Source organism: Lepus europaeus, chromosome 20 (assembly GCF_033115175.1).
Source record: "Lepus europaeus isolate LE1 chromosome 20, mLepTim1.pri, whole genome shotgun sequence".
Classification (NCBI taxonomy): domain Eukaryota; kingdom Metazoa; phylum Chordata; class Mammalia; order Lagomorpha; family Leporidae; genus Lepus; species Lepus europaeus.
In genome coordinates, this window is record NC_084846.1 from 68796161 (window position 1) to 68807907 (window position 11747).

The 11747-nt window shown below is 48.4% G+C and overlaps 1 pseudogene; it reads right to left on the reverse strand.

The window, feature by feature from the left end:
• LOC133749416 (vasculin-like protein 1) overlaps window positions 1-1644 on the reverse strand; it is a 40355-nt pseudogene extending 38711 nt beyond the window's left edge.
• Between the last annotated feature and the right edge of the window lie 10103 nt (window positions 1645-11747).

Sequence of the window (11747 nt, forward strand, 5' to 3'; positions counted from 1 at the left end):
ATGGGATGCTGTGGGCAGCAGCTTTACCCACTGCACCACAGCACCAGCCCCTCCATTGTAATTTTAAATTCAAGAATGAGTGGTGGACAGTTAGCCTAGGATTTATGATGTCCACATCCCCTCTGGAGTGCCTGGGTTCCATTCCTGGCTCCAACTTCCTACTCATGCAGATCCTGGGAGGAGGTGATGGCTCAAGTCCTGAGTTCCTTCCACTCAGGTAGGGGATCTGGACTGTGTTCCTGGCTCCCAGTTTTGGCCCTGGCCAAGCTGCAGCTGTTGGGGGCATTGTGAGAGTGAACCAGCAGATGGGAGCTCTCTGCCTGTCTCTGTGTCTTTCTGTCTTTTTCCAAGTCTCTCTGCCTGTCAAGTACATAAAAATTAAAGTTAAAAAATCGTATGCTTTAATTTTGTGAATATAATTCTGAGTGCCCCTCACCAAACCCAGGCGCAGTACAGGAGGGAGTACTCAGGATCTCACCACAAGAGGTGAAACCAGGAGTCGGAGACCAGTCTGTGCTTCCACACAGTCAGTACCAGGGGCCCACTGGGTTCACCTCAGAGCACACGCTCGCCTGGAGTGTTTCTCGGGGTCAGACGGTGGCAGTGAATGTTGTGGATCAACTTGACTGGGCTGTGGGACACCCACACATCTGGTCAGATGATATTTGCTGGTGTGTCTATGGCCATGTTTATTGAGACTAGCATTTACAGTGGTGAGATGGAGTGAAGGACAAGGCCCTTCCCAGTGTGGAGGCCCTCAGTTGATCCACTGACGGTGTGAATGGGACAACAGGCAAAGTCTGGGAGAATCCACCCTCCAGGAGGGCCTAGGAGCCCAAGCCTTGTTCTCCTGCCTTCCACTCAGACCCACCCTGACCCACCAGCCCTCCTTGGTCCTCCGTTTGCTGATGGCTGGCTCTGGGTGGTGGTTTTGAAAGAGACTAAAAAACTCCTTAAAATTTTACCCTGTATTTCTGTGTAAGCATGTCTATGTGTGGACTTCCATACTTTCCAAAAGATTCACTCATTGAATATATATTAAGAATGGTGTTGGCTGGCACCACGGCTCAATAGGCTAATCCTCCACCTGCGGCGCCGGCACACCGGGTTCTAGTCCTGGTTGGGGCGCCGGATTCTGTCCCGGTTGCTCCTCTTCCAGGCCAGCTCTCTGCTGTGGCCCGAAAGTGCAGTGGAGGATGGCCCAGGTCCTTGGGCCCTGCACCCCATGGGAGACCAGGAGAAGCACCTGGCTCCTGGCTTCGGATCAGCGCGGTGCGCCAGCCACAGTGGCCATTGGAGGGTGAACCAATGGCAAAGGAAGACCTTTCTCTCTGTCTCTCTCTCTCACTGTCCACTCTGCCTGTCAAAAAAAAAAAAAAAAGAATTGTGTTACAGATCCTGTTTTCTTGTAAATTTTTTTAAGGATGAGAATCTCATTTTTATGCATTTTTCTCTTCCCTTTCATAACTCATAACTATCAAAGGTTTTTGTTTTTTTTTTTTTTTTGAGAAATAGCAGTACCTTGTTTTGAAATTGTGCATCTCACATTTTCCCTTCAGTTTGTTGTCAGAAACCTAGGTTGACCCTGACCCAGTCCTTACCTGTGGTAGAAACTGCGGTGCCCTGGGTTTGGCCACTGCCCATGACACTGGCATCCCAAATAAGAGTGTCAGTTTATTTCTTGGTTCTAATACTTCTGACCCAGCTCCTTACTAATGTACCTGCAAGGCAGTGGAAGAGGGTCCAAGTGCTTGGGTCCCTGCACCCATGTGGGAGACCTGGATGGAGCTGCAGGCTCCTGGCTTCAGCCTGGCCCACAACTGACTGTTGCAGGCATTTTGGAGTAGAAGTTATTGCTTTCTCTCTCTCTCTCTCTCTCTCTCTCTCTCTCTCTCCCTCTCTCTCTCTCTCTCTTTCTTTCTCTCCCCCTCTCTTTCTCTCTCTCCATCCTCCTTCATCCCTGTCACTCTACCTTTCGAATAAATAAATAGTTTTGACTAATTCTATTATGAAGGAATCTATAGGACGCACAATTTAATCTTTAGACCTTATAAAAGGGATGGCTAACATTTTTCTGTAATAGCATAGCCAAAATAAGAGCTTAAATTATAATCTCATAGCTAGATTTACTTCGCCATCAGCGAAGTAAACAGTAAGTAGAAAAAACCTCCCTTTCGGACCAAAGGGAAAGAAAGTTTTTAAGTGAGAATATAATTTTCCTCATGGGCATTGTCTACCTTAGAAAAACTACTACAGAACATGCCTGTGACTATAGACTTGTAGTTCAGGCCACCGAAGATTAGAGATGGGACTTGGGCACTCCATTGACTTGCATCCTTTGGTTGCTATAACAAAAACCAGGAGGAAAAGAAAGCTAGGCATCAGAAGCAATGGGTGGCAGGCCTATTAATGGCTGATCTGTACAGTGACCTGCCCTCAAGGAGACCCAACAGGCCAGTCTACTGCAGTGGCTTTCAATGTGGTAAGCCTGGGCTTCAGCAGAAGTCAGCTTGTGAAGAGCCCTGGCAGCTCTGCCAAGAGTTGGATCACTGGAAATGGACCTGCCCTGGAGTCGAAGGATGCCCAGGTCAGAGCCACAGATCTTATTGGCTCTAAGCTGAAAAGCCCTTCACTCAGCCCAACTTCCAAAGTGACCACTGCAGCTGAGGGGATGGCCAAGTAGGGTCAGCAACATTGCAGGCAGAACTGTAAATTTCTTGTTAGAAATGCCACCTGCCTTTACCTGGCCAGCTCTCTCCCAGGCCAGCTAAGTAATGAAAGTCAACAGAGTGCCTTCCCCTAGGAGGTTCACACCTCCCTTAGGATGTACCCCATGTGAAGAGATAGATAGGTCTGGGCCTCTTAACTTACAAGGCCTAAAGCCCACCAGATTATTATCAAGCCCCTTCTATCAGGTTCTATTTGCCTCTCAATCAGAAAACTTACTTGTAGCTTAGACAGCACCTTTCTTAGCTCCTCTAATAATGACTCTGTCCTTTGTTCTAGGCCCTGTCTAGTGCACTTGGGCCTCATTCCTTTGTAATCATAACCTCTACTCTACCACCAATGGCTCTACTCCCAACCTGGGTGTACTGATGGTCCTCTTCCCCACTTAATGCTGTATAATTGTTCAGACCTGGTGAATGCCACTCTTAGGATCATTGGTTACTATCCTCACCCTGTCTTTTATGACCTTGTCTAAATATGATCAGAGTCAGCGAACTTGGAAGGCTTCCATAGCCTTGGTAACTCATGACAAGAGCCTAGGGTGGTTACTGGCGCCATAAACTAGAGTGTCAATTTGTTGGGTCAACAACAGGAGCCACTGTGCACTTGCTCCTCATGTGGGATCTCTGTCCTTAATGTGCTGTACATTGTGATTTAATGCTATAACTAGTACTCAAACAGTATGTTTCACTTTGTGTTTCTATGTGGGTGCAAACTGTTGAAATCTGTACTTAATGTATATTAAATTGATCTTCTGTATATAAAGAGAATTGAAAATGAATCTTGATGTGAATGGAAGGGGAGAGGGAGCGGGAGAGGGGAGGGTTGCAGGTGGGAGGGAAGTTATGGGAGGGGGAAGCCATTGTAATCCATAAGCTGTACATTGGAAATTTATATTCATTAAATAAAAGTTAAAAAAATAAAATAAAAATAAATAAATAAATAGTTTTGAGTGTCCTGAGATCATGCTAATGGCTTCCCATGTTTTCCAAGTGCTCCTTTTGCCAAGTACAGGTCGTCATTTGCATCCGGGCCTCACCTAGGGCTTCGGGGGCATCTTGAGGGGAGTTCCTCTCCGTGGCAATGTGGGTGTGGGGCAGGTGGAGACACCACACGCGTGTGCTGTATGGCACTGTCGTCTCTGAGGGACCCTCCTAGGCTTCCTCCCTGGGCTCGCTGCCTGCTCATCAGTAATCTGGACTCCAGACTCCACTAGCTGTAAAGACAGCAGTTATCTGCTCATTTTCTTGAAATAAGGTACTATCCCTCATTTCCAAAATGATAAGACTTTCTGTTCGTACTGACTCATCTGGCTGGCCATTTTAACAGCATGTGGGAACAGACAGCGTGGCCATCACCCAGTCCTACCTTGTCTTCTCAAACTGACCACTGTCAGCAAATCCTGGGGTCACAAACATGAGCGCCACCCCCCACCACCACAGGACCCCATGCCCCTGGGCGGGAGCGTGCACACATCCTGTCACTGAGAAAACACTGTACAGCTCTTCAAGTTGACGTTTCTGCCATAGAACTTGACCTCAAGGGGGGAGACTCTCCTCACTGGAGAGCAGCAGCCATGGGGGGGGGGGGGAGGTGGCACCTTTTACACCACCTCTGGTGCCCAGGCTGCAGGCTCTGTCTGTGCCCTGATTCTGACCTCAAAGTAGCTCCAGCTAACACACGTTGGCAGGGAAGTGATTTAAAATCAATTGTACAGAAGGTTCTCTTCAGCTGTGATTATCTTCCATAGTGGCAATCCTGACCCTGCCCATTTTAGTGATTCATGGAATCACTCCCTCCTGATGTAGAACCTGCACTCACAGCACTTGCAGATGTTAGGGTGGTTACAAACCTGAAGGAAAGTTTGTCTAACGTTGGAAACTCTCTCGGTGCACTAATCCCTGATCGCATCACGTGGCTCTTTTGGATTCGGCAGCTCTAAACACCAGCAAGACCCTCAGCTTGGACGAAGGGTCTCAAAGATGGCCGCGCCAGGTGTGTGGCTAGAGATGGTGACAGTGAGGACGCAGGGAGACGCGGAGGTACCCACACCCGCGCGCAGTGAGGAGCCAAAGGAGCAGGTGTGCCAGCTCCGGGGACAGTGTCCAGCAGGCTGCAGGAAGCCTGGGTTCCCAGAGCTCTGTGTGGAGGGGGGCAGGGATGCAGGCAGTGCCTGAGAGGGGCAGCAGGCCGGGGCAGGACAGGCACACCGGGCAGCTCGAGCAGAGCACCACACTTAGCGGTCGCCTTGCCCTGGAGGCCCAAGAGCAGAAAAGAAAGGGGGAAGACTGGGGCGGAAAGGCCAGGAGGTGGCAGGGAGGAGACAGCACTGACCGGGAGGAGAAGGGAGGAGACAGAGCGGCCCGGCCTCCGCGGCGGGAACCGCGCTCAGCACCCACGCGGAGCGAGAGACGCCCGGGGTCAGAGACACAGGCGGGACAGGCCTGCTCTTTGTTGTTGTTTATGCATACGAATGAATGCGTCTGTTTTCTGAAAACTTGGGAAAAATAAAGATGTTGAAAGCCTCTACTTCATGAATCGGGAGAAGCCCTCCTTGTCTTTCCCATGGTTAGGTGCCCAGGAGCTCCCACACGACCAAACACTAATCATACCCGTGCGAATTCAGCGCAGCCCAGTTTCTTAGGATGTCGTCTCTCAGCAGGAACACGGAGGGCAGTGAAGATGCAGGGGCAGCTACGAACCAGACCTCGTCCCCAGAGAGGTGTCCAGGGGGAGGGCAGCCCAGTTCAGGGCAGGAAGAGGCCCTAGGGAATCACAGCAGGCCCGGGGAGGTCACGGGGACCAGGTTCCCTCAGGCCCAGCAGAGACGAAGACTCCAGCAGGGAGAAGGTTGTGGGGGAATCCTCAGCCTCTCGACCTCGCTCCCGGCGTCTGTCTTCACTCAGGAGCCTGGGGGCCAAGAGTGTGCCACCTGTCCGGCAGAGGGGTTCCCAGCGCTGGCAGCAAACGCCCCTTGCGTCTCCGGGGTGCCTGTGCCTCCACAGGGTTCTCGGTTCCAGGCTTGAGGATGCCCCATACTGAATACACAGCTGTTGAGCTTAAGAAAAAAAATTCTAAGTACAAAAGTCAAAGTAGAAGGCATAGAAGAAGTAAAATATCTCAATAAGCAATCGATCCAACTAAAAAATTGGAAAAGGAACCAAATGGACATTTCTCAAAAGAAGAAATACAGATGGCCAACAAATGGCTAAAAAATGGTATCACCGGCTTCCAGAGAAATGTGAATAAAAAACACTGTGAGGTTTCACACGTGAGATGTGATGATTATGATACAAAGTGGGATTCAAACAAGCTACGGGAACATGGCCTGGAAGGACCAACCCTGAAATGCTCATAATCAATATGTCTGAAGCTAGAATTATGCTCCTTTATATTTTTTGTATTTTAATAAATTCCACAAAATATATGAAGTATTTTAAAACCCAATGTTAAGCAAACAGAAAAAAATGGATAGCAGTCTTATGAACCATAAGTCACCTGTCTAAAAACCAGGCTGATAACAGGAGGAAATAAGTAGGTAATAAAATACAGATAAAATATGCACTGCCTTCATGAAAAAATTAATCATTTTATTGAGAATCCATTACTTGAATAGGACAAAATGTATAAAAATAAAATAATGTTGAGTCAAGGAATCAATAAGCATAATTATGAAGCTGAGAATTTGTGAAGAAAATGACATTGAACCCTACAAAGACAATCTGGGATGCAAGGAAGGAGGCAGGAAGAGGCCGCCACGGCTGTGCTGAGTTGGCTGCAGAGGCGTCAGTGCGTGGTGCCCTCTAGTGTCACATCTACGAACTCTCCCAGTATAAGAAGTAAAACTGAAAGAAAGGTTAAGATGCAAGAGGAAAAAATCCAAGACCATGACAAAGCAATCTTTCTGGGACATTAAAAGTGAACACATAATTGTAAATAAACTTTATTTAAAGTAAGAAAATATTCAACACAAGAACCTACAGAAACAAGTCCTGAGGTGAGTGGGGAAATTCAATAATAAATGTCCAAGCACAGATTGAAACCCATACACAAAAATAGGTCCATAAAACCAAGAATTAGTTCTTTAAAAAAAAAGAAAGAAATACTTCTGGGAAATGGATGGAAGTAAAAAGAAAACGTTTTAACTATTCATGTATTTTTGTACTAAGTATAGCAGCATTGATATTTAGTGTATCTGGAAATCCCCCAACAAAAAGCAAAGGAAACAACAATGTGATACAGTTAAAAAAAAAAAAAAAAAGGTCCATCGGGCAGCATCGTGTTCTTCCCTTCCACCTCGCTCAGCGAACCTGCAGAATGCAGGAGTGGATCTGCTCTATCCACAGTGGTGAGCTTTTCTTGATCTGGAGTTGGTTTTGCTGACTGAGCAGGAGTTAAATACGCTGTTTTCTCCCAGTGCAAACTGGACTCACCAACAGGATAAGGTACACACAAAGCACAGGGGCATGATGGTGCTTTCCCCCGAGTGCCCAGGAGTGACCCCAGCTGCCCTATGTGCAGCACTGCTCTGTGTCCACAGAGGTCCCGGGTATCCTGTGAACTGGTCCTAATCCTTTTATGGACGTGATTTACCATCAAAGTAATTTCTCCCCCTTCTCCTTAAAGTTACCAAACTGTCTCAGGCTTGTTTGATTTGCTGCTTTGCACTCAATTCCGCAGTTTACACAGATCTGGTTCTCCCACATTTCTCCATCCCCCTGAACACTGCTGAGAGCTTATGGAATCATCGCCAACAGAATGAAGTCCAGGACCTGACAGCTATTAGCACCCTCCCAAGGAGGACTGTCCCTGCAACCAGAGCTGCCGTGCCCGCTGCAGCTTCATCGTCAAGGAGCAGGTGAAGTTAATGCTTTCCTGTCGCCTCGGGGAAAGTCTAAATTTCTCTCACTGGTGGTGGTGCTGATGTGCAGTGTCCCAGCGAGACACAGGTGTCTTGTTTTCCGCAGTGTTCTGTGTGGTGTGCGTGCATCCGTACCTGCCGACTGTGAAGACAGCAGTGACAACATCAGGTCCCTGGATGAAGCTGCTGCTCGGGGGGTCCTGAGCTCTGACACCCCCGGGGAACCTGCCCCACACAGGAAGGGCTTTGGTCATGAATCCACCAGCATGGGGTTTGCATTGAGAACCCACGCGTGCTGATGAAATGACAAACACAAGAGCATCGCTCACATTGCGGGAACTTGTGGAAGAAGGAAAACGCTGAGTCATGTGCACACACCTCGGGTTCGGACACAACGTTCTGAGATCAGCTCTGCTTCAGGGGCCTCTGGAGCTGGACAGGCAGGAGGAGACAGGAGAGGTGCTGCTGTTCAGCAGCCATTCCTCCCAGACTCTTGGGCCTTTTCTCTTCCACCATCACACTCTTTCTATCACCTACTGCAGCCCCATACACCACCTGTACCCCTCCTTTACCCACTGCACCCCATATCCCACCACCTCCTCATCTCTTACCCTCACCTCCCCTGTGGGCCACCTGCCTCCTCTTCCCTTACCTCCATCAGCTTTGGGTTTTCCCTTCTTAGGGAAGAAAGGTTGTCACCTTCAGCACAGTGAAATTGTGGCAGGTGGTCTCCATAGGGGGCTGAGCTGCACCCCTGGCCTCACCCCCTGGATGCCAGAAGGACCCTCCACCCAGCCATGACAACCAGAAGCATCTCCACACACTAGCAGTGCTCCCTGAGAAGAACCACCCCTGGCCATAGACTGCATTGTGCACGTTATCTTCTCCCCGTGTGTCTTTCCAACACACTTCCCTTGCCATTCTGATGATGCCCCAGCATCTTTGACCATTTCCTGTATGTCAGAGACCCCGAAAAATCCCATCAAAACCAAAACAGCCCTCTGATGTTGTGTATACCCCAAGTCATGCAGAAACATGGCCTGATTGTCCCTTTAGTCGTATGCCTTAGTAGGTGCCAAGGAGGATGCCAGGGCCTGGAGGGTGAGGGGCAGATCTTTTGCCAACAAAACCAAAAATTGTCCACTGGCATCTACCAAGTTCAAGACACAGTATGATACAGTCATAAGCAAGAAAAGACAGATCTATCCCACCGTGGATTTCTTAGCGCTGACTCCTACAGATGTGTAAATAAGAGTTTCCTGGGAGTGATGAAATGACACATAACACTATGGCCATTCTGCAGCTGATTAAAATTCTGAGAATGTAGTGCAAGTAGAGAACAAGGTGAGTCGCATTACTACACGATTAATACCTACTTCACTTTTTATCATTTGTCTAATTGCTGCAAAATAATTATTTTTTTACATTCGTGTGCATGTTTCAGATAATGTTTGTTGTAACTCAGTGAATCTTAAAGCAAGTTGGCTCTGGTCTTGACAGGTTTTCCCTGCAGATCCATGCAACAGTACACCCCACCTGCCCCCGCCCCATCAGAGTTAAGAGGCTGGAAACTTAATCTGACGACAGAGTTTAGACTGAAAAGTGGCTGAGTTGTATTGGGTGATTGGGGTGGAGACCCATGACTGAGTCTTGGTGGCTTTGCGAGGTCAGGTAGACCAGGTGCAGAGAGCTACACACCTGCATGACAGGAGCAGGAACTGTGCTGCTTGGGCTCTGCACCCCCAGAACCATGAGAGAGCAAACCTCTGTCCTTTACAGAGTGGCCTCCTCGGGCATTTCTCTATAGTGGTGAAAAGCTGCATGGAATCCTTTTGGTTCACACCCCACTACGAAGGAGCGACTGGCTGTGCCCAAGTGCCATGCCCCTGTCCACAGTCTGAGAAACCCCCAGGCAATCCAATCAGGCAGCCAAGCACAACGATGGACAGGAAGGCCTTCTAGCCCTGGTTGGGGGCACCTCATGGTTCACCTGAGCACCAGGTGCTGCCCCAGTCGTGAGGAGGGGGATGCTACATTCATGCTCTGGACATTAACCCATACTTTCCAGCAGTTGGGAGGAATCCCTTTCCCTGTGGAGAAACTCAGAGAGGCAGCTGTGGAGGCCAGAACCCCAGCAAAGCCAGGGCCCAGTGCTGGGGCTGCCCACTGAGCAGTCCTGGCCTAGAATGAGGGATGTGATGCGAGCTGAAGCCGGAACACGGAATCCAGGAGGGGTTTACAGAACATGCAAGTGAAGCCAGCAAGGAGCTAAGCTGGAAAAATCACTAAGAGCCCCTGCCCAGGATCATACTGATTTTGTCCCAGCAAATCCAGTGACTCCTATTCCAGGGAGAGTGCACAAATGTTTCTGACAGACACTTTCACCATGTTCCAAGACGTGCAGCCATAGTCCTTATGAAAAACACACGAAATAAAACCACACAAGGTAGGCAATAGTCTAACACCTGTGTGCGCTACATATAAAACACATTGTGACGGTCTAAGTGAAACAGCGCCTTGCATGGTCCAGCCCCTTCCTCATCTGCTTCTTGAGAATTCATGCCTGCATCCCAGTCAGATCCCCCTGCTCCTGGTCCTGGAGCATCCCCCTGCTCCTGGTCCTGGCTATTCTGCGTCTGATCTACCTTCCTGCACTTGGGAAGGCAGCAGGTGATGTCTCAAGTACTAGGGCCCCTGACACCCACAGGGGAGAGCTGGATGGGGTTCCTGGCACCTGGTTCAGCCTGGCCCAGTCCTAGCTGTTGCAGTTTTCAGAGGGAGTGAGTATATCTATCTCTCTCTTTCCATCTCTCTCTCTCTCTCTCTCTCTGCATTTCAAGTAAATAAATAAATATAACTTTTTTAAAAAGGAATTTGATGTTTTGAGTAAGTGGAGCCTCCTAAAACTGCCTCTTGTAGAAGTTCTGGTTTAAAATCATTTATGTTACTAACAATTTTCAGTGACACTTTTCGACACTTCCTTAAAATATAAGAAAAAATTAAAAACCTTACTTCTAGATGTCTAATGCCATTTTCCCACTAAATTGTTATCTGTTATTAGCATGAAGCAACATACACACTAACACAAACATGGGTCGGATAAATTCTGGTGTCACTCTGACCTCGGCACAACATCAGACCAGGTGGGCTAAGATGCATGCAGGACTCGGAGGGGCAGACACACAGGACGTGGCAATGCCAGCCGGCTCTGTGCACAGAACACAGGAGGGGTGAGCTGGATGGGGTGCCCAGCCTCAGAGGCATGCCGCTGGCTGCCCAGTTGCTTCTCTTGGGCCTCTGTTCCCTGTTCTATAAAGGAAGGGCCTTGACCCTGATCCCTGAAGTACCTCGTGAGTCTCAGGCTCTGTGACTTGAATGCTTCTCACACAGAGGGAAACATACATGATGGTGACACGTTAAAACATCAGTTTTCAACTGCATGGTGCAATCTTTATTTATTTATTTATTTATGTGAAAGGCAGAGTTGCAGAGAGAGAGAGAGAGAGAGAGAATGTTCCACTGATTCACTCTCCAAATGGCCATAACAGCCAGGGCTAGGCTAGTCTGAAGCCAGGATCCAGGAGCTTCGTCTGGCTCTCCCACAAGGGTAGCAGGGACCAAAGCACTTGGGCCATCCTCTGCTGCTTTTTACAGGCCATTAGGGAGTTAGATCAGAAGTGGAGCAGGGGCCAGTGCTGTGGCACAGTAGGTTACTCCTCTGCCTATAATACCAGCATCCCATACAGATGCCACTTTGTGCCCTGGCTACTCCTCTTCTGATCAAGCTTTCTGCCCCAGCCTGGGAAAGCAGCAGAAGATGGACAAGTGCTTGGGCCACCACACCCACGTGGGAAACCCAGAAGAAGCTCCTGGCTCCTGACTTCAGATCAGCCCAGCTCCAACCACTGCAGCCATTTGGGGAGTGAACCAGCAGATGGAAGACTTTTCTCTCTCTCTTTTTTTTTTTTTTTTTTCTGAAAAACAAAGCTTTTATTAGTGCTCTCTTAGACTTGGCAATATTATGATACCAAAATCTATACAAGACAAATAAGGTGAAACAATAACAAAATGTTAAATAGGATAATATTGTCTTTTGTGTTAAATACTTTTCATTCCACATTTACAGCATAATGCCCCCTTTTAAAATTCTATACACAAT